Source organism: Macaca fascicularis, chromosome 8 (assembly GCF_037993035.2).
Source record: "Macaca fascicularis isolate 582-1 chromosome 8, T2T-MFA8v1.1".
NCBI classification, from domain to species: domain Eukaryota; kingdom Metazoa; phylum Chordata; class Mammalia; order Primates; family Cercopithecidae; genus Macaca; species Macaca fascicularis.
In genome coordinates, this window is record NC_088382.1 from 1,757,671 (window position 1) to 1,781,376 (window position 23,706).

The following is a 23,706-nucleotide window of genomic DNA, read 5'->3' on the forward strand; positions in this document are numbered from 1 at the left end:
GGGAAAACTATCAAAATGTACAGGATGTAAGTGCCTCGATCATTGTGACAGCTGAACTTCAAATTTGATCCAAAGCTTCCTGTCCGTGAGTCAAGTGGATTTCAAAAATTTTCTACTTAAATACTTCTGACTTGTGTATTTAAATACTTGGGAATTGATATACTAACACTACATTCAGTAGCTATCCTTTATCGATCCGTGTGTGTGTGTGTGTGTGGTGTGTGTGTGTGTGTGTGTGTGTGTGTGTATGGGGAGGGAGATTATTTTGACAGATTGATTTTCTTTTATGATTTTCTTTCTAAAACTAGCTCATGAAAATAATTCTAAAGAGCTATTTTTGAAAACATTCCAAAGTGAGTACTTTGAAGAACAAGATTTGTTTAAACACATTACTTTATGCAGGCTCGAAAGGTAAAAGTTGGTGTTATTATTAGATTGTTTCACCTTGTAGAAATACAAATGTATAATATTCATATAATAAATATTGAATATATACATCAAAGATGTATTGAGAATTTAAAAATACATCTTAGACCATCATTGTAAACATGGACAGGTTGAGGTTCCCAGAGGACATTTGTTGGTTTGGGGACACCCCAGTTCACCTGCTTTTTCCCTCAACCTTTAAAGGCAGCTGGTGATTCAGCTGAGATAGACCCTTTTAATCCAATTGCCAGGGAACTCAAGAACAGAACGCACTGGGAGGCGGGTGACCTACACACATGCACGTTCCTTCGTGCCACTATTTCTCTCATTATGAAAACCACTGCATATTGATTAGTGTCCTCGCCTTCAATGAAGTGGTTTTGAAAACATCTAACTTTCATTTCACACATGGTTTCTTTCTCATCTGGGAAATGATTTATCGGATTGCTTTACTTGTCCAAATATGCATCTCACCTGATTTTTCTAGGGAGGGAATATTATTGATATTGTGAAGCAAAATGCTGTAAAATTAGGTTATAATGATTTTTCTCTGGGTCAGAAATGTTCTCAACATATGATACAACTGATTCTAGAAGTCGTGAAAACAAAGGGAAAATCTGTAGAAACCATGGCAGAGGAAACAGCCCCAGACTTATTTTATTATTTATATTTCTATAGCAACTTGTCTCTCAAGGGTACACAGTAATTTCATTTCCGAGATAGATACTTGCCAACATAGAGGAGAAAAATTATCTCTATATATCAGTACCTTGAATATAAGAGGCAGAATAACTATTTTTCAATGCTATGATTTTTGTTGCTGTTTTAAAATTTTACTTCTTTGCTGACCTTCCTCAGTTTGAATAACTATGATTTATTTATGTATTTGATTCTCCCATTTTTAATCTTCTACAATAAAAGACAGTGTTTTACTTAATTTTATCTTATCACGAAGAGCGGATTTTCAGGCGTGTGGGCCTGGCGAAATTTTCATCATGGACTAAACGTGTTGCCTCAAACCTTCTTCTGGTACCAGGGCCTGGTACCGTCGAGTTACCGTATAACTGACATGCAAGTTTGCCTGACAAGATGGTGAACATATTTTAAAACTCGAATTTGAAAAAGTAGAGAATTTAAAAGAAAAGAAACTGAAAATGGATGTCAGCTGGGCTGTTCATAAAATGTTTTGCCAATAGACTAAAGGTGATTTGAAATCATAAAATACCACAGGGCATACTCAGGTGTGTTGGGCCACACGGGCACCCCTTGGTAAACCCGGCTGATGGCTGCCGAGTACGCAGCACCCCAGGTCAGAGGGAAGAGGTGCACCCCAGAGGAGAAGGATCTGTCTGGCCTCTGGCTGGCTCCGCGGGCAGGATGCCTCTGCAGACGTGCTTGCTTGGGGACCAGGTGTATGGTGTGCAGCCTTTCCAGGCCCACGTACCTCTGACCAGGCCCTTCACCCTCCTCTCCTCCCTCCCCATAGGGCTGGCAAGGAGACCCTGCAGCCAACTTCCCTGCGGAGTTAAAATAAGATGCGCTATATGGGGAAAGGTTTTGGGAAGGACATTTAGCTCTTCACTGGAAAAATGAGCAGCTGGAGATTCTGTGAGCCACAAAATCTGAAAACCAGAAGATTCCCCAAACACGTCTTCTCCTTGGATCTGTCATTCAGACACGAGGGCTGTACAAATAGGCTCAGAAACTGTTGCTTGGGGCTCTCAGACCCACAGCCTCAGGTCATAGCTTTCCACAAGTCAACAGCTACGCGCTGCCAGGACCAGCCTACACACCCCACAAAGGCGACAAAAAGCCACATTTCAGTAAACACATGAACAGAGTCATTTGTTCATGAATGAAAAAAGTCACACGTGATCACTTTCTGTTTTAGAAACGCAAAAAATGAACTAGAATAAAGAACAGTCATCTTACACGCCAACTGAAGATTCTAAAGGAAGGATCAAATTACATTTATATCGTAAGCATTTATTAAGCGTTTGCTGTGTGCCGGCCGCGGCACCAGGTGCTCTGAATCCTGAAGCACTAACGTCCTGGGCGTTGGCCCCAGAGGCCTGAATTCTGGAAGCAATTTCAGTTGAAGGCTCGTCAGCCATGGCCACCTGCTGGGTGCTGTGAGATGTGTGTGGACAGCTCTGGAAACCCAGGGGAAAGCCAGCACCTCGGCAGCCTCAGGGATGCCTCTTCCACCTATGGGAAGACTTGGGCTGAGGCTTCAGGCCTGGGCAGGAGAAACCTGGGCAGAGGGAGGTGCCAGCCTGAAGTAATGACAAACCTCCCAAAAACCGCTGGGCACCTCAGCCCCAGGATTCACAGGGCGCCCGGCCCAGAGGGAGAGGCGGGAAGGCAGGACGGACGGGGGACACGAGCTCACGGGGACGTCCACACTGCGCCTGTGGTGCTTGCACTTGCAGAATTCAGAGGTCACTGCAGGACTCGAAGCAGGAGACGGGGCTGAAATTCGGAGGTCACTGCAGGACTCGAAGCAGGAGATGGGGCTGAAATTTGGAGAACACTGGAGGACTCGAAGCAGGAGACGGGGCTGTGGCTGGGTTGTTTTCCCCAGACCTGGTGCTGAACCCTAATCCCAGGACCTGAGAATGTGACTGAGTTTCAGACAGACCCTTCGAAGAGGTAACCAGGTAGAATGAGGTCACAGGGGGCCCAAATCCAATCTGTCCGGTGTCCTTATAAGAAGAGGACATGAAGACACAGACACGCACGGAGGGACCAGCCTGTGAGGATGCGGGGAGAAGACGGCATCTGCACACCCAGGAGAGGCCTCAGGAGGCCCCAGTTTTGCCGGCACCTTGGTCTGGGACTCACGGCCTCCACGATGTGAGAGAATCAGCGTTGCTCCATTACCGCAGCACGGCAGGACGAACACGGGGGCAGAGTCAAGTTATAATGAAGACCCGCGGCCCTGCCATACTGCAGAGGAGCACGAAGACAGCTCCTCAAAGAGCACAGGTGAGAAGGGACAAGGCTGGGCTGTGCCAGGCACAGGCGCAGGAATGGCTTTCAGAGGAAGCTCCAGGGGCACCCAGCTGAGCTCTAGGGAGCTGTGAAGAGGCTTCTAAGAGGCCTCCTGCCTGGGCCGTGGATGAGGCCCAGAAAGCCAGCGTGCAGGCAGGGAGTCTCCAAGACCTCATCCAGGAAGCGCAGTATCCTAGGAGTCCAGGAGGAGAGGCTGTAATGATGGCTCCGTTCAGGGACAGACGCAGAGAAGGCGGCGGACACATGCAGATCCCAGCATGAAAACACATGAGCAGTAAACACATGAAGAGAGTCATTTGTTCACGAATGAAAAAAGTCACACATGATCACTTTCTGTTTTAGGAATGTAAAAAATGTACTAGAATAAAGAACAGTCATCTTTCACGCCAACTGAAGATTCTAAAAAAAGATCCAATTACATAACGGGGCTGTGCCATTTCCTCCTCGGGCTGCAGTAACAGGATGAGGTGATGCTGTCGGAGCCGAGAGAGCTGGGTCATGGAGTGCGGGTAGAAGAAGGGATGACCACTGCGACCGGGAGCCGGGATCGAGTGGGATGAAGTGCCCGACAGCCCTCTCCAGCTGCTGCCTCTCAGCAGCCGAAGCCAACGGGGCCCAGCTCCCACGTGCTGAGCTGAGGGTCCCAGGACTGGCCAACCCAACTTCAGGAAGAGGCATGGAGGTCGAGGCTGGAGGTGCAGTCTGGAACCATGGAGCCACCCCTGAACAGGAGGGTGTAGCAAGAGAAGAGGCCTGAGACCAGAGCCCGCAGCGTCCAGCATGTTGGGGAGAAGGGGCCTCCGGAAGGAGAGTGGAAAGGTGGGAGCCAGGAGGGATGGGGAGGGACCACGGGAGGGAGTTCAACGCTGCCCCAGCTCACCACAGTGGGAACAGAGGCTGCCCCTGCGTCTTGGCACTGTGGACAGTCCTGGGAAGCCGCTGCGAGGCCTGAATTGGGCAGCCCGTCTGTTGAGCAGCGGGGGTCCTGTGCCACCCCCCACCCGGGGTAAGCCCAGGCTCCTGGTGTCCATGAGCCCTGCATAAATTCACAGCAGAGACCCCTATGGGTCACCCCAGAGATGGGGCTGGACTGAGGAACCCCTAAAAAGCAGGTGTGTTGGTCTCATATTTGTGGCTATAAAGATGGTCACAAGCCCCGTGGTCTACAGCAGCGCAGATGTACCATCTCACAGCTGCAGAGGTCAGAAGTCTAAAGTGGGTTCTGTGGGGCTAGTATCAAACATCGGGTCCTTCTGGAGGCTCCCCGGAGTTCACTCCTTGCCTCCTCAAGCTTCTGGAGTTCTCTGCCATCCTTGGCTCCGGGCCACATGGCTCCTGCCTGGGCCTCCATCATCCAAGCCTCCTCCTCTGACTCCAACCCCCTCCCTTCCTCATGTAAGGACCCTGGAGATCACACTGGACCCACTTGGATGATCCAGGATCGTCTCCCCATCTCAAAATCCTGAATTTACTCACATCTGCAAAGTCCTTTTGCCACATAAAGTACCATGGTCACAGGCCCTGGGGACTGGGATGCAGACATTTTTGGAGGAGTGTTATTCTATTTACCATAGCAGGTTTCGGTAAATAATGGAGTATTTACCATTCAAGAATGGTGGACTCATTTTTGAATGAATGAGTCAAGAATGAATGAGTTCTTCTCTGGAACCGAGCCAGTTATAAATGGTGACATTCTCCAGACACTGACCCATGGGGAACCCATTTCTCTTCCAGGAGTATTACACAAATCCTTGTAATAAGTCCAGGTTGATCCTGATGGAGAGGAGCCAGATCTGGCTGGGGCTGATGGATGTTGTGTGCAGGCTCAGAGTCCACCCTGGGAAGCCCGGGCGTGCTGCCCCGTGGGTCCTCAGCGTCAGACCTGCTGCTGAAGGGAAGCCCAGGCGGGCTGCCCCGTGGGTCCTCGGCGTCAGACCTGCTGCTGACATCACATCTCCAACCCCGTAGCGCAGCATAGGCCGGATTCCAGAAACCTGGCAATGACGATATCGTGCGGGAGTTGGTCCGAAATGTCCCAGGGAAGGTGAACGTCTTCCCAGCCGCTCAGGAGGTGCCTCTGGTTGTCATGGTCCCCATTAGAACGTCTCAGAAGCCGCCAATCACGATGGCTTCCATGAAGCCCAAGAATCCTTCGGCAAAAGCTCCACGTTGCAAACTAAAGCCCAGGGTGTGCATCATGAAGATCCCATCCCTGTGTCCGAGGTTCAGAGGCGCGCACCCGGGACTCGGGCATGAGACCCCGTTACGGGCCTGAGCACGGCACCAAGATCATCAAACGCTAAACGCAGGCGCAGGGGGACGTCTCACGTGGCCGCCCCTGTGCATCTAGACGTGTGTTTCACAGGAAATGACGACATGCAGCCCAGATACCTAAAAGAGGAAAACTGATCTTTGTGATTTCATTGTCTTTGATTTCTTTGAACGACAGCCAAAGCTTTATGTACTTTATCTGTCGTGTGCTGAGCACACAGGATGAGTGGATGAAAGCCGGTCGGCCCTGGGGACTGATGGGAGAAGCCATGGCAGAGCACAGTCTCCGCATAGAGGAGGGAGACCCAACGTCTCCTGGCTGTGGGGAAGGAGAAGCCCTGGGGGGCATGGGTAGGGATCAGGTGTCGGAGTTAGGACAGGAGCCCCTGGTCTGTGCTGTAGAGAAGGAGTGGAGCCAGCTCCCAGTAAGGGTTTCCAAAGGTAAAATACTTGACACCTCTCTCTAGAACAGACACGGCAGACGAATCACATGCCTCCCGGTTTGCAGAAGGCGAGTGTGATGCAGGACAGTCGTGCATCTGTGTCAGGAACTGCATGTGTAAGCCGGAATTACTCGGGTGAGAACAAATGTGTTCATAAAGATTTTCCCCGAGTGTGTAGCCCGCTCTTCCCTTCAAAGCCGCCGTTTTCAAGTAATTTGTGTCCTTCTCTGATACAATCCTCCTGTCTACGTACTTAGACTGGAATTACAATGTGAATGCTGGGATGATCTCCCAGGTAATGAGATTTCAAGATGAGGCTGTCATTGAACAAGCGAACTTGTCTAGACCAATTAGTCGTAATAGGAATGAAACTAGAGCCATGGGTTCCTGACTCATAGTCCAGGACTCTTGCAGTTGACAGTGATCTGCATCTGTCCTGGGGCTCCATCTCCTCCCTAAAGTAGGGGTGCATCTGTCCTGGGGCTCCGTCTCCTCCCTAAAGTAGGGGTACAGTTGGAGGCACATGTTTATGGGGATGGAGTCAGAAGTCCAGTGAGGACTTCCGTATCATTGTCCTAAGAGTAACAGTTACTGTGAGAAAGGATTTCTCATTGGTCATTTAACATCTTATCACCCAGAAAAGTAATGGCTGAAATAAATAATTGATGTTTGCATAAGTCAGTAGGTGAATGAATGAGTCATTTCAGGTTTTCAGATATTTGTGGAGATGGAAGTACTGTTGGATCTGCCTCCTACACCCCTCAAACCCACCAGCCCTCACCTGTGTCACCCCTCAAACCCACCAGCCCTCACCTGTGTCACCCCTCAGGGCTGAAACCATTGTCAGTGCTCACCTGGGTGCCTGCTCAGCCTCCAAGGCGCCTGGCGGGACTTCCCACCCACTCTCCATCCTGCCTCCAGGACATTCTTGCTAAAAACACAGCCTGACCCTAACCCCGCCCAACCAAGAGCCCTGTCTTGGCTCCATGCAAGAGCCAGAGGAGTGAAGGCTGCCATCCTCTGTGGGGTCGCAAACCCCAGTGACCCGGCCCCGCCAGGCGGCCTGGCTGCCCTCTCGCTCCCACCCCCTCCCGGCCACCCTTCCAGAAATTCTCGCACCTCCACGCCTCCACGGCTGCTGCTCGTCGGCCCAGAATTTCTTCCTTGAGTTTCTGCCTGAGTCCTAGCTGTGCTTTAAGCCCCAGCTCAGAAATCGTTTCTTAAGGAAGCGGCACGACGCGCTTCTGATCTGATCTGTGTCTGCACGAAGCACGGCCTCTCCTTCCCATGGTAGAGAATTATGTTTATCATTTGCTTGTCGTTACATTGTCTCATCAATATATTGAAAATGTATTGACACCGTGGCTTTTATTCTAACAGGATGTTCGTTTAAAAAGCATTACATTAAAAACAAATTATGTAGATTCATAAAATTAAAAACATTCTGAAAACGTTGAGAAAAAAATACTTTTCCTCTCCTCGCGTAAAAAACTAGAGTGATGCTTTTCAATGAAATTACTTGCTGGGCGCAGTGGCTCACGCCTGTAGTGCCAGCACTTTGGAAGGGTCACTTGAGGCCGGGCATTCCAGGTTAGAGAAAGCCCTGGTTGCACCACCGCACTCTAGCCTGGGTGACAGAGCAAGACCGTGCCTCGAATGAATGAATGAATGAATCAATGAATGAATGAATGAATGAATGAAATAAAATCATCCAACATTAGTACAGATCATCCCTGACTTAACGATGGTTAGACTTACAATTTTTCAACCGTATAATAGCATGAAAACCACCCACATTCTGTAGAAACCATACTCTGAGTGCCCACACAACCATTCTGTTTTTCACTTTCAGTACACTGTTCCATGAATTTGAGGAGATAGTCAACATATTATAAAATAGGCATTAATCGAGATGATGTTGACCAACTGCAGGCCAGTGTCAGTGTTCTGAGCTCATTTAGGGTAGGCTGGCCTAAGTTATGATATTTGATGGGTTAAATGTATTAAATGTATTTCCCACTTATGATGTTTTTAGCATATGACGGGTTTGTGGGGACATAATCCCACTGCAAGTTGAGGAGCATCTGTGTATTTATTTCTTCCATGTAATGATGCAAAATATGGATTATATGGAGTAATATATGAAATTTTTAAAATGTGATCATGAAGTATATATATATATACTTTTTGGGTTTATTGATTACCCAGACAATAATCTTACAGATACTATATATTACAGTAAAAAGTTGTAATTTATTTGTTACCTTTTTTTTTTTTTTAATTAAGACGGAGTCTCGCTCTGTCTCCCAGGCTGGAGTGAGCGGCGCTATCTCGGCTCCTGCAAGCTCCGCCTCCCAGGTTCCCGCCGTTCTCCTGCCTCAGCCTCCCGAGTAGCTGGGACCACAGGTGCCACCATCGCGCCCAGCTAATTTTTTTTGTATTTTTAGTAGAGACGGGGTTTCACTGTGTTAGCCAGGATGGTCTCCATCTCCTGACCTCGTGATCCACCTGCCTCGGCCTCCCAAAGTGCTGGGATTACAGGCGTGAGCCACCGCGCCCGGCCTATTTGTTACTTTTATAACTTGAAATTTTCTTCCTTTGCTTCGTGGGTTCCAAGAGTCATTGAGATGATTTAATAGGACATTTTTGGACGTAAACAAAATAGCTTCCTGATAGGTATTCCTGGATCCCAGAGAATTCACCTTAAAAAGGTGTTTTTCCTTCGAAGCATCACATGGAAATGAAAGGAAGTAGACATCTTGCTCCCCACACGCCGTGTCCCGGCCTTGTCTTTCCCGTTCAGTTTGCAGATGGTTAGGTGATGTCTGCCATTGGTGGTGGGGGCCTGAGGCGATGCTATTCGGAATAATGCCGGACAGTTCTCTGGATGGGATAAAAAGTGCGTCTTTGTCTTCACTAGCTTTCACTAACTTGAATTTACAATTTACTTCTGTTATGAATGCAGACAGCAGAACACATTCCTATGAGATTCATACTCACAGCAGCATCAAGATAGTTCATCCCTGAAGGGTTCTTGCAACGGTCTGGAAACGCCACCGTCCCCACACCTGAGGCTGCAGGAGCTGCCGGTCCCCTGCCGGGTCTCTGTCTCATTCCACGCTGGTTGCTGTAAGGAAGCATCATAGCCTGGCTTATGAACCCCACAGATTTATCTCTCACGGTTATGGAGGCTGGAAGTCTGGGGTCAGGGTGTCCAGCGTGGGCAGTCTCCTTGTTCATAGGAGCAGATTTCCCTGTATCCTCACATGGTGGAAGAAGCGTGAGGAAGCTCCCTGGGATCCCTTTATAAAGGGACAAATCCCTCATCCTGCCCCCAGACAATCCACAAACCCACGGTCACAGACATCGGTCGACTTTTATACATTTCATGTCACTACCACGCCCAAGGCCCCTGTGGCGATAAGTCAGATGAGTTTAACCTGTGCCACATACCGTACCAGGCCAGGCTCGATAAATACGGGTTGAACGTATGAGTGAGTGATTTGAAGATTTACTGTTGATAAGATCTTTAATTCCCTTTCTATTCAGAGTTTGTCCTAACTTAGAGGACTTGGATGTTTAAGTTTTAAACTCCACTGTGCTCGGCTGTTAGCCTTGGCATCGACTGGATCCTTTTTCTGTAGAATTCCTTTCTGAGGACGATACTTATTCAGGGGCACCCATGCATCCTTATCAGATGTTCTATGTGGACATGATTCAATTATCTATAACCGACATGTGCAAGAAATAATGGGTTTTTTTTTAATCAACTGAATTTCCATTCTGAGTTCCCATACTTCCTGCCTGGTGTCCTGTGAAATTCAGCCTCTGTCATTTCAGGTTAAACTCAGGGCATTACCAAGGCCAGGACTCCCAGGAGGTTTGGAGGCATCTGGGAAGCCTCCTGGTCGTAGGCCATTGGTTCCCTCCGGCTGTGCTGAGATCCTGGGTCCCTCTCTGCATGCAGGATTCCATCAAATCTGCAGGGCTTCCCTGGGGCATGATCAGGACAGGAGCCGTGTTCTGCAGCTGCTCAGGGACCCGCAGCTCCCCTTCTGTGGCTGTCATCATTTCCGGCTTCCAACCTCTTCCCTCCTCTCCCTGGGCCCCTGGGCCCCTCGGTCACGTCTCTACTGAGTACAGGCTTTTGTGAAAGTCAAGGTGATCTTTGCCAGTGAGAGGATATCCTGGGGTTGGCTTCCTCCCATAGAAATCTCTGAAAGGAAGAACCGCTGATCTCACTTGAAATGGGAAGAACTGTGGGGAAAAACATACAAATCCCATCACAGAGGTTTATTCTTCAACGTGAGTGGAGTGCAGGCGTTTCCCGGAACGACAGCCAGCACGCGGTCATCCTTGGATGGCGTCTGAACACACGCCTGGGGAGAGGTGCAGAGGGGCCCGAAAAATCATTGCCTGTGACCCTTCAAAATTTAATTTTATTCTCCAGAAAAGTAAAAATTATTCAGGTAGATACATACATTGAATTTGAATAACTGCCTTTACCTAAAACTTAAGATGTCCAAAAGCCAACACTATATATCAAAAATATTTTTAAACTGAAGGAAAAACCCAACCACTGAATTCTTTTTGCTTTTCAAAGCTACCAGAACTACTCAATACCCAGTGTCTAGTTATTGCTAGCTGTTTATATTTTCAGCAGTGGTGTTAGGCTAAACAGAATTTGTTTAGGCCATTTTAATGTTCCTAAAATCAAAGCAAGAGATTAAATGAGAATGATTACTCTGAATTAATCTTTGAACCCTTTTTCAAACACCAAAAATGTAGTGTGCTAGAAACTTCACTGGTTTGGTCTGTGGTTTTAGGTACTTGGGTGGTGAGATTTGTATCACTACTACTGATATTTTCAAATGACATAGAAGGTGGCAATAAAATATAGTAAGGAAATAGTTATATAGGAAGGAAACTTCTATGAATATAGGAAAAATACTCCTTTTTAAAATATGTAATTACATTGGATTCATTTCATCCTAACATAGCCATTAAGATAGAGAATCGTGTTGTGCTCTTGAAGCATAAGTCATGGGAAAGCTTTGAAAATCCCAGTGGATTCATCATGGGGAATATTTGTATCTCTGTTTATTTATTTATTTATTCAGTTTTGGAAGCCAAGAAGGAAAGAGATAAAGAATGGAATGATGGATTGTATCAAATGTTACCATGAGCATAAGGAAGATAAAGAAAAAGAAAAACATTGATTAGCTAAGGCAACCGAAAGATCATGGTCGATACAGGCAACTGCAGATTCATGGAATTTCTGGAGGAAAAGTCCCACACTTTAAATATGGCGACAGGCTACATTTCCAGTTCTTCATAGGGCAGGATATGCTCCTAATCTCTTTCTGTAATAAAAACGAGTATTTTTAGGGCCGGGCGCGGTGGCTCAAGCCTGTAATCCCAGCACTTTGGGAGGCTGAGGTGGGCGGATCATGAGGTCAGGAGATCGAGACCATCCTGGCTAACACGGTGAAACCCCGTCTCTACTAAAAATACAAAAAATTAGCCGGGCGTGGTAGCGGGCGCCTGTAGTCCCAGCTACCCGGGAGGCTGAGGCAGGAGAATGGCGGGAACCCGGGAGGCGGAGCTTGCAGTGAGTTGAGATCCGGCCACTGCACTCCAGCCTGGGCCACAGAGCAAGACTCCGTCTCAAAAAAAAAAAAAAAGTATTTCTTGTATCTGTTTATTGGTTTACAGCAGGTCATTACAACCATTTCGATCAATCACACAATCAACTGAATAAACTCACAAATATGTATTTAGTGCCTGGTGTGTATAAGATAATGGAGAGATGCTTTATAAAAGGAAAGGAAACAGAATTGAAAATAGATTTAGAAGCTCCGTATACACAAAAGGATAATCATGTTCAAAAACTTTTGTCCCTTCTTCTGATCGGTGTTGAATGACTACAAACTGTTCTATGATTCATAAAATGGTCAAAATTCCTGTCTCTTCTGAATATTGACAGCATAAGCTTAGATCATGATTTAATTATAAGGCATAGGAGTGGTCTGCCACACACTTATTCTGTGGATGGAGGTTTTATTCTAAAACACCTGTGTTATCTGGCAGATGGCGCTAAACAGAAATGAATTATGTGACATTTTCGGCTATTCCAGAGAAAGATACTGGGTGTTTTTCAAGAGATCCTCAGAATGTGCATCTGCATTTCTTGACCGAGAAGACGGAAGCTGGGGTGACAGTTGCTGGAGCAGAGATGGGAGGAGGGTAGAGACAGAAGCTGGGGTGACAGTTGCTGGAGCAGAGATGGGAGGACGGTATAGACATTCCTGCCATTGCTGCTGCTTCCCATCTCTGCCTCCAGCATCCACCACCAAGAAAACCCCTGCTCAGCGGACTACATGGGGAATGATTTGGGGAATTTTGCTAACAGATACATGTATTCACTTTCTCAAACGTACCGTCCAGGGTCCACGTTCTGAAGATAAACAGGTTTACCGATTCTTCGAAAGCACTCAGATACCGTATTTCTTCCTCCCCACCTCTGCCTCGCAGCAGAAGGGCCAGGATTGAAGCAAGAGCCACACCTGTATGTGGCTGGAAATCTTGACCCACTAGATTCTGTGTGTTCTGTGTGGCCCGTCTTCCCCGGGTACCCTGAGCCCAGCCGAATGAAGCGCTGGCCCCGTCAGCAGCCACGGTCACGTCCACTTGCAAGTTCCAAATCCCGAGGTTCCTGCAGAGAGCAGGTCTCTGCTGTGACGCCAGCTCGTGGTGAGGGATCCAACTCCCCTAGTTACCTCCCCCATCACTAAAAGACCGGAAGTTCCTGGCATACAACATAGGCTGAGAACCCCAACTGAGCTACTTCTCTAAAGTGGGGATAGCAGGCATGGCTCCAGCTCATGGCGGCTGGGGTGTCCATCCCTTCTGGAAGACGCCCCGCCATGGCCACCCCACTCCTGCTGGGCTACTCTCTGGCCCCCAGCTCCAGCTGCTTAAGCCCCCAGCTCTGTTCTCTGCGTTCACAGAACCACCACGGGCCGTGTAGCCGTCCCCATGTGAAGTAACAGGGGAAGTGGTCTGACTTACAAGGCAACTGCCAGGCAGCAGAAAACCTGATTTTATTCTCCATCTGGGTCTGTGCTCATCAGAAGTAAATTTGAAAAGTTAAAAAAAAAAAAAAAAAAAAAAAAAAACCCACACAAAGTGATGGAGGGACACAGTCGTGTGTGACTACCTGAGGCAAGCCACCTCCTGCACCTCTGGCCAGACGTTCCCAGCGCCAGCCAGCCTTTGTGTGGGCCAGCATCAGAGCCTCGTCAGACCCAGGCCAGGAAGGTAACCTGCCCCAGGCACCCACACAGCTCATTTCTGCAAGCCCCATTTGCCCAGTGAGTCTTTCTCTTTTTCCTTGAGAATTACGTTGTTTTTTTCTGGTCATACACTCCTTAACATGCAGGTGTAGAACTGAGAGATATTTGTGTTTCTTTCCTTTTTTAAGTAATTCCATAAACCTGGTGCTAAGGAAATATTACATTAGACCCCTGGTGTGGGCAGCAAAGGAGATTGGGTTTTACGCACACCGAGGTTCTTACCTAAAGATGCTAATGACAGTCCTCCAGGAGTTTGTGTGAGCCCATCACGCTCCTCGTCCTGTTATGTATATTTCAGTAATTTGTTCCATTCATTGTGAGTCTCTCCCCCAGCTAGAATATCAGATCCACGGGATCTGTGTTTTCCTTGCTGCTGAATTCCCATGCCTAGAACAGAGCTTGGCACATAGTAGACACAGATGTTTGTTGATTTATTTAGTGAAAACAAGGAACAAATGAATGAATAAGAAGGATTCTCTCTCTCTCTCTATGAACTGCTATGTTCGCACTCCTGCCCACTTGCAAATGACCTTCATCTTGTGAGTGATATTTCTGAGTTTCCAGGAGGGCAGAGACAAGGTAGAGAATTTTGTCAGGTCAACAACATCTGGGAAGTGGCAGGCAGTCCATAGATTTTTGACAAAACCTTTTGTCAGGTCAGCAACACCTAGGACATGGTAGGCGGTCCATAGGTTTTTGATAAAACCTTTTGTCAGGTCAACAACACCTGGGAAGTGGTGGGCGGTCCATAGATTTTTGGGGACATGTACATGGATGAATCAGTCCTTTCTGTGCACTTAATGTAGAACTTCTTTTCATTCATTATGGAATTTGCATCATCTGTTTCTGTCAGTCTTGAAGTCAGGGTCAGATCTTTATTTTAAAATAAAGAATCACATGCGAGACAGACAGTAATGAGACCAGCTGGCGAACCCAAATGTTTTGAGCGGTTTCTGAAAAGCAAAGCAAAGCCTCTTTCGTCTGCGTATCACCCGTCAGCGTTCGCGTCTCAAGGCTGTGCCACAGATAATTCATTGCGCAATTGTCATGCCAGCCTCTCCAGTCCATATGCCCTCTGCCTTGGGCCCATGAGAGCTGGGATTTCCTGGTGACCCAGAGGACTGTCATGAGCATTTCTCTGTTTTGTTAGAAGCTCTTCATTTTCAGGGTACCGCTGTGAATGGGGGATTTGAAACACATCTATTTCGACCATTAGAATGAAGAAGGAGTGCCCAGATCCTGCCAGGCCTGGAGACACTGGCGTCACGTTGGTTCTTGGTGCTAGCCCTCTGGGTGGGGTAGGGAGCCAACAGTCCTCACCACACAGATGCTGCCAGGCCTGGAGACACTGGCATCGTGTTCGTTCTTAGTGCTGGCCCTGCAGGTGGGGTGGGGGGCTGACAATCCTCACCCCTCTCACGGGGAGGCTGCAGGTGCCTGGGGTCATAGGGCTTCCTGTGGTGGGGCCAGAACCGAGCCCAGGTATCCCATGGCCACCCATACCCCCACTCTCTGGAGGCTGCTTCCCGGCCACAGGCGTCGTTCATGCTCAGCTAGCTCAAATTGATGCTTACTGATCCACATAGGCTCTGGAGATTGACAGAGCAACTCCAATCCAAGGAGCCCTGATTTACTGGCAGGACCAACGGCAGCCCTCTGATGGGTCCACCTCTCAGAGGTGTGGGCAGAGGGCAAGTCAAGATGCGTGGGCTGTGAATTGCAGGGGCGGATTCCTGTATTTCCTTTTCCATTAGCGTCACCTTAAGATTGAGATTAGACATCCATAGTGTGGGTTGGGGGCCTTCCAACCTTCTGATCAAGCTTCACGGGAGACGTTGACATGGTTTAGGATCTATTCATTTGACTCTGAAGTGTAAGTCGGGGTAAGCACAGTCTTAACTCTTGCCAGTTGTCTTTGCTTTATTGTTTTATTAATTTTTTAATTGAAGGTCACTTCCTTTTCTTTAGAAAGAGAGATATTAGGCCGGGCGCGGTGGCTCAAGCCTGTAATCCCAGCACTTTGGGAGGCCGAGACGGGCGGATCACGAGATCAGGAGATCAAGACCATCCTGGCTAACACAGTGAAACCCCGTCTCTACTAAAAATACAAAAAACTAGCCAGGCGAGGTGGCAGCGCCTGTAGTCCCAGCTACTCCGGAGGCTGAGGCGGGAGAATGGTGTAAACCCGGGAGGCGGAGCTTGCAGTGAGCTGAGATCCAGCCACTGCACTCCAGCCTGGGCGACAGAGCGAGACTCCATCTCAATAAATAAATAAATAGATAGATAGATAGATAGATAGATAGATAGATAGATAGATAGATAGATAAATAGAAAGAGAGACATTAGTAACTTCAGGTATATTAGCTGATGGATCAATGTCTGTGCACTCACTATTTGCCATGTGCATGGTAAAAATAAACTCTTTCATCATTAAATGCAATACCACCTACAGAATTAGGCCTCCCTCTAAATCTTGCTGGAAAGATTTCATTCTGATACAACTTCAGCATAGACGTCATTCACAATTAGGTGTCCCATGTACACACATGCACACACAGAGAGACACACTGACTATGAAAGTGTGTAACAAATGCTGCCTCCTGTACAGTTCACAGCATCTCAAAACACAAGCTCACCAGCATCCTCCAGTTCTTGGTCTTTCCATTTTTCCACTGGAAAAATTATTCCTTTCAAACATGTTTTCATCTAAAAATTTTTGCATTCTTAAAGAATTGGAACATGGCCAGGCACGGTAGCTCACGCCTGTAATCTCAGCACTTTGGGAGGCAGAGGCGGGCAGATCACCTGAGGTTGGGAGTTCAAGACCAGTCTGGCCAACATGGTGAAACCCCATCTCTACTAAAAATACAAAATTAGCCGGGCATGGTGGTGGGCGCCTGTACTAGCAGCTACTCAGGAGGCTGAGTCAGGAGAATCACTTGAACCCGGAAGGCGGAGGTTGCAGTGAGCCCAGATCGTGCCATTGCACTCCAGCCTGGGCGACAAGAGTGAAACTCCGTCTCAAAAAAATAATAATAATAATAATTGGAACATAATTGTGTCCTACTGATCAATTGGATTGGGAAGGAGCCAAACTATGTTGCTGATATGTTTCTTTTTTTGTGTGTTGATGTCAAATCATCCTAAGAGTCAGTGTGTGCCATCACTGATGATGGATTCCTTTTCCAGGTTATCCTTTAGTTTTGTTACCTGGCCCTTTGAACATTCAAAATTCTGTACTTAGAAACATGTGACTCTTCAGTTCACTAAAAGTTGATTCATTCTCAGTATTCTTCAGAAAATACAAGTTCTCACTGTGTGATGTGATGTTCAAACCTTTTAAATGGAAACAGGAAGTGTCTCGAACAGCAAAGTAGCTGTCATCACTTCATTTTACTGTCTACAAGATGTTAAATGCTGGTTAGACTATAATTTCTTGCTAATTAACACATTCAAAATAGACATCTTTGCTGCTAACCTATCAACGTTGCCCCAGAACTCGGGGGGCCCACATAATTTCTTGTAACTTCAGGAAAACCATTGTGTGTATGCTTGTGGGATGTGACTTCTATGTCCCGTCTGATGTATACTTCTGTTTTGTGACTAACATTAATTAAAGTGTCCAAATGGCTTTAATCCTCTATGTTGAATCTTTTGCCTTGGAAGTTTAGTTTGTCCAATATTCATTCTCTCATTCAGACATTCATGGGCTTGATGACTGTAATTCCTTTTATGCGCTCATCCTTGAAGTTCTAATTAAGAGAGTGCAGTGAATTCCAGTGTGGCTGCTGCATTCGAATAGAATGGCAATGCTTGTCCTTCCAAGTGCATTTTATCTTGATTACGTATTTGTGCTTTATGCGATGGAATGCTAATTTTCAAATTCCCGCTTGGCTTGCAAATGACTCTCAGGGATTGAATTCAGAAGTGGTGTCCGGAATTCCAGGTGCAGAAGGATCATTAAACACGTGTTTAAAGCGATGATGGATTCACATTTGCGATTCCTCAAAGCCGTATGACGTGAGGCTTGTGGAGCAGTTTCTTTCTTCTCATTCACATGAGCTTCTTTCCAGTAAAATGTGTTGGTCCAGAATCTCCTCCACGATGCTGTCTAACCCAACACTGAAGACCTGAAGGAGAACCTTCACGATCAGAGTCCTCTGCTTCATGCGCTGTGTTAGAACACTCGGGGAACTATGTCCAGACACGGCCTTTTCACACAGGACATGTCCTAGACACGGCTGCCAGCACAGCCGTCATGATGAGGAAGATGTTTCACGCTGAGGCAGGCCAGTGCGGTAGCCGCTGGCCACACCTGACTATGAGCGGTGGACACACAGCGTGTGCCGCAGAGGAACCCAAGTGTAATGGTATTTTAGGTATTCAGAAATGTTAGAAGCTTGGAGGCCAGGTGCAGCGACTCACATCTGTAATCCCAGTACTTTGGGAGGCCGAGCTGAGGTTGGGAGTTCGAGACCAGCCTGTGCAACATGGTGAAACCCCATCTCTACTAAAAAAAAAAAAAAAAAAAAAAAAAAAGCAAAATTAGCCGGGCGTGGTGCTGGGCACCTGTAATCCCAGCTACTTGGGAGACTGAGGCAGAATTGCTTGAACCTGGAAGGCGGAGATTTCAGTGAGCTGAGATCGTGCCACTGCACTCCAGCCTAGGAGACAGAGCAAGACTCTGTCTCAAAAAAAAAAAAGTTTGGGCCATTTGCTGTGGCCGGTGGCTAAGCTATTGGGCAGGGCAGTCTAGAAGGGAGGCTTTCTGACACAATTGCGGTGAACCTAAGTATGTGGGCATTTTCCGTGGGTAGCAGTCTCCCACCCCTTCAGTCTGCCAACACTGCAGCCCCCACTGTGTATTTATCAATTCTGCCATCTCCCCTTCTGACAATCCTTTTGACTCCAGAAATTGGACCAATTTCTTCAGAAAGGGTTTGTAAATGAGATGGGCTCAATTCCAGATACATCTGAGGAAGGTCAGTTTTTACACACCTCTTCCCTGCCCCATTTATTCAGCTCTAACAGAGAGGGACACATCCACCCGAATACATTTCCTTTAAGCATCAACACGCTTCGTTTCATGCAATTTTTGTGGAAATCTTCCTAAAACTTACTATATGCATGGTTCCCTCCATCCTAAGTCGTGTACTTAACCTTTTCTTCATGCCCGAAGTCATTCCATTGGCCTCAGAGTACTCAAGAGGCAAGGCATTTTACACAGTTCCCTCTGACCACAACCCCATTATTCGTGGGGTGACACCAAGATGTATGTGATCCCTGTGAAACAAACAAAATCCAAACCAATTCAGTCGTTGAATTACAAAGCCCAGGTATATTTTCATCTATTTCCCTGTAATTTGGAAGACACTTAGAAAAACATCAGGGATTTTATAGTGTTGTTTACATGGTAAAAGAAACCAATGCTAGGCTTTTAAAACCAGACAGACACTCATGGGAGGAATTGGTAATTATTTTAAAGACAGTAGTCAGGTCAGGTCTTCAGAAACTTTCAGTTATTAAACAGTCATTTCTTCTTCTAATTGCAAAATACATATTTGATCACTTATATAATCCCATGTGACTGTTTAGTAATCTCTGTCTCTGTCTTGATTCATCTTCTTTTTGAGGATGTAGACTAGAATTACATTGCTCACTTAAATTTCAAATTTTCAAATACATTTAATGTTGGACATACATATAGAAAGTGATAGATAACACAGCCTATACCTTATAAGGATTAGTTCTGATAAACGCATGCTAAGCGTGCATTCACAGAAACAGAATTAAGACGAGTATTATCACCCACACCATCCAACTGAATGGCTGGATGTTTTTCTGTAATGTGTAAAATGCTTTCATTCATTGATTTTAATCTGTAGCAGCAAGTTGATGTGATCAAATGATCATTTTAAATTCTTTCTTTACTATTGTTTCCCAGCCTCCAATTTTAACTTTAATAAGCCATGTAGGAATTTACAATTCTATCGCACAGGGCTGTACAGGCACAGCAAATGTTTGTCAAAAGAATGGACTAATGAACGAATGGATGCAGTGATGTACTTCCATGTTTCAGAAATCATTTCTTAATGTTAATCTCTATGTCGAAAGCATTTTATGTACTGCAATTTTTATTTAACCAGGACAACTGATAATTTTTAAATTATAAAAATCAAATATTGCCGATATAAGGAAAATGTAAGTGAAACAGCTTCGTTGTCTGGGGTATGTGCCCTGGTCCTTTTGTCACGGCCGAGAAAGAATTTACCACATGGACACATGATTTTAGGGGCAGAAAGTTTAACAGAAAAAGGAGAGAGAAAAGGCTTCCTTATGCTGAGACAGCAGATCGCCCAAAAGGTCTCCCGTTTGCAGCAGAATGCAGTCAGTTCTGTACAGAGGCTTGAGGAGGTGGTGATTGGTTTACAGAGGGCCCAGGGGATTGGTTAGACCAGGTGTTACATTTACGTAGCCCGCAAAAAGACCAGCCCTCCCACCCTCATATTTTATTATGCAAATGTGGCCTCCACCCCCCACCTGGTTGGTCGCCACAATGCCTGTATGCGTGGTTTTACCTGGAGGCTGCCGTGACACCCTGCACACATGGTGACAAGCAAAAGCAAGCAGGAGATGCCATATTGAATATACCTGGCTTCCAGGTACAGCTGCGCCATTTACATATGAAAGCTCCTAGTCTGCATATCTTTGCCTGACTTCTCAGGCACCTTTCCCTTAAGGAAAAAGAAATGGTTTAGGGGCTACTTTCTGGGTTTTTTTTTTTTAATTACTTTAAGTTCTGGGATACATGTGCAGAACCTGCAGGTTTGTTACGTAGGCTATGAATCCATCTGGTCCTGGGCTTTTTTTGGTTGGTAGGCTATTAATTACTGCCTCAATTTCAGAACTTGTTATTGGCCTATTCAGGGATTTGACTTACACCTGGTTTAGTCGTGGGAGGGTGTATGTGTCCAGGAATTTATCCATTCCTTCTAGATTTTCTAGTTTATTTGTATAGAGGTGCTTATAGTATTATCCGAACATATTTTGTACTTCTGTGGGATCAGTGGTGATATCTCCTTTATCATATTTTATTGTGTCTATTTGATCCTTCTCTCTTTGCTTCTTTCTTAGTCTGGCTAGCAGTCTATTTTGTTGATCGTTTCCTGGATTCATTGATTTTTTTTGAAGGGTTTTTTGTGTCTCTATCTCCCTCAGTTCTGCTCTGATCTATCTCTTGTCTTCTGCTAGCTTTGAGTTTGTTTGCTCTTGCTACTCTAATTCTTTTAATTGTGATATTTGGGTGTCAATTGTAGATCTTTTCTGCTTTCTTCTGTGGCTGTTTCGTGCTATAAATTTCCCTCTAAACACTGCTTTAGCTGTGTCCCAGAAATTCTGTGTCCCAGAGATTCTGAGACACAGCTCAAGCATTGGTTTCAAATAACTTATTTATTTCTGCCTTAATTTCGTTTTTTACCCAGTAGTCATTCAGGAGCAGATTGTTCAGTTTCCACGTAGTTGTGCGGTTTTGAGTGAATTTCTTAATCCTGAGTTCCATTTGAGTGCACTGTGGTCTGAGAAACTGTTTGTTATGATTTCCATCCTTTTGCATTTGCTGAGGTGTGTTTTACTTTTAATTATGTGTTCAATTTTCGAATAAGTGTGAGGTGGTACTGAGAAGAATGTATATTCCATTGATTTGGGGTGGAGAGTTCTGTCTATTAGGTCTGCTTGGTCCAGAACTGAGTTCAAGTCCTGAATATCCTTCTTAATTTTCTGTCTCATTGATCTAATATTGACAGTGGGATGTTAAAGTCGCCCACTATTACTGTGTGGAAGTCTGAGTCTCTTCATAGGTCTCTAAGGATTTGCTTTATGAATCTGGGTGCTCCTGTATTGGGTGTGTATATATTTAGGATAGTTAGCTCTTCTTGTTGCATTGATTTTTTTACCTTTAGGTAATGCCCTTCTTTGTCTTTTTTGACCTTGTTGGCTCAAAGTCTGTTTTATCAGAGACTAGGATTGCAACTCCTGCTCTTTTTTGCTTTCTGTTTGCTTGGTTAATATTCCTCCATCCCTTTATTTTGAGCCTATGTGTGTCTTTGCATGTGAGATGCGTCTCCTGAATACAGCACCCTGATGGGTCTTGACTCTTTATCCAGTTTGCCAATCTGTGTCTTTTAATTGGGGCATTTAGCCTGTTTACATTTAAGGTTAATATTGTTATGTGTGAATCTGATCCTGTCATTATGATGCCAGCTGGTTATTTTGCCCGTTAGTTGATGCAGTTTCTTCATAGTGTCGATGGTCTTCACAATTTGGTATGTTTTTGCAGTGGCTGGTACTGGTTTTTCCTTTCCATGTTTAGTGCTTCCTTCAGGAGCTCTTATAAGGCAGGCCTGGTGGTGACAAAAATCTCTCAGCATCTGCTTGTCTGTAAAGGATTTTATTTCTCCTTCACTTATTTAGTTTGTTTAGTTTGGCTGCATATGAAATTCTGGGTTGAAAATTATTTTCTTTAAGGACGTTGAATATTGGCCCCCACTCTCTTCTGGCTTGCAGAGTTTCTACAGAGAGATCTGCTGTTAGTCTGATGGGCTTCCCTTTGTGTGTAACCCGACCTTTCTCTCTGGCTGGAGGGCTGCTTTTTATTAAAGGAAAAATCTAGTGAGATCTTTTACCTTTTCTAGTTGTCTAAAAATAATTTCTTAATAACTGCTATATTATTTGTAACTTATTGTTCTGCTATAAACACTCCCATTCAGAACACATGAGGGATTGTATTATTTGCCTATAGGCCCACTGTAAGTGAGAATGACAAAAGCTGTATTTAAAATAGATTTTAAGTGCCTGTCCCAGGTCTTCACACAGAGATCCCCCTGGACTTCTGTACTCACATGTAAAAATGAGTCTGGTATCTGCATGCCTGGAAGTTTTTATGTGTATTCCTAAATGTTTCTTTAACTTCTATTGTGTTTCCAATTCTTTAAACAGTACAGATCAGTTATTTATTTCTATTAAAACTATGTGTTGGATTTCCCATGGGGTCATTAACAAAGGGACTCACATGGACAAGTGATTAATATTTTTAGGGGATTAGAAATATCCTACCAGGACACCTGTTCCCTCCTGCAGAGATGGCATTTCAGATCCTGTGGTTGGTAAACCCTCAGATGATCAATTGAAACTTTCCCTTGGTCCTTTAGCTAAGTGGTCCAAGTGTTTTTGAAAGAACCTGAAGTACTGGTAACATAGTGGGCTTTTCCCCTTGAATGGTGTCACTGAAGAATACGAGGCTCCGTGATTCCATAGCTAATACCTCAACCTTCAGCAACGAGGCTGCTGGGACCCGAATGTTCCACTTCCTGTCTACAAGACAGGGAGAAACTTCACCTGTTTCTGCTGGCAAGGGTTAGGGGAGGCTAGGGGACAGATCCATGTAAAGACAGCAGTGACTGGCAGTTCACAAGCGTTCGAGCACTAGCTGATTCCAAGAAAACGTTGTCTAACTAAAAATCCTTTTCAAAGCCATTCAAGCTGGTTTTCTTCCTGTTCACATTGGAGCCCCAGGAGAGCTCTCATTCTTAGCCTGCTGGGCCCGGGTTCTCCTCACCCCGCTGAGGCGCTGCACCTCAGGGCGGTGGGTGCTGCAGACCTGTGTGATGCAGCCTCAGGGCAGTGGGGGCTGCAGACCTGTGTGATGCAGCCTCAGGGCAGTGGGGGCTGCAGACCTGTGTGATGCAGCCTCAGGGCAGTGGGGGCTGCAGACCTGTGTGATGCAGCCTCAGGGCGGTGGGGGCTGCAGACCTGTGTGATGCAGCCTCAGGGCGGTGGGGGCTGCAGACCTGTGTGATGCAGCCTCAGGGCAGTGGGGGCTGGAGACCTGTGTGATGTGTGACCACCTGTTCTCCATGGCCTCTTCTGTGTTCACATGGCCAGAAGGAGCGCTGAGAAGAGACAGGGAGTAACATCACTGTTGCCAAAAGGCCGGAAGCTGAGTCTAAGGTCTGCTGCTCACTGCACAGAAAGCCAATCACTGAGACAGCAAGTATCGCCAGGGAAAAAGGCTTAAATCAGATGCTACAGGAGATGGGAGAGCCATCTCAAATCCATCTCCCTGGCAAATTAAAACTAGAGGTTTATATAGCAGGGAAGAAGTGTAACCACGTGTAGGAAAACAGGAATGAGGGAGCCGT

General features: G+C 46.1%; 1 protein-coding gene and 1 long non-coding RNA gene across 11 annotated transcripts in view; one reads left to right on the plus strand and one right to left on the minus strand.

The window, feature by feature from the left end:
* Positions 1–23,706, plus strand: part of DLGAP2 (DLG associated protein 2) — a 919,850-nt gene that overhangs the window by 856,488 nt on the left and 39,656 nt on the right. The window lies entirely within an intron of this gene.
* On the minus strand, positions 3,935–7,604 carry LOC141407544 (uncharacterized). The gene is made up of 3 exons (XR_012416993.1): positions 6,969–7,604; positions 5,378–6,936; positions 3,935–5,323 (listed from the first exon to the last, which is right to left on the minus strand). It is a non-coding gene; the product is annotated as an uncharacterized lncRNA (long non-coding RNA).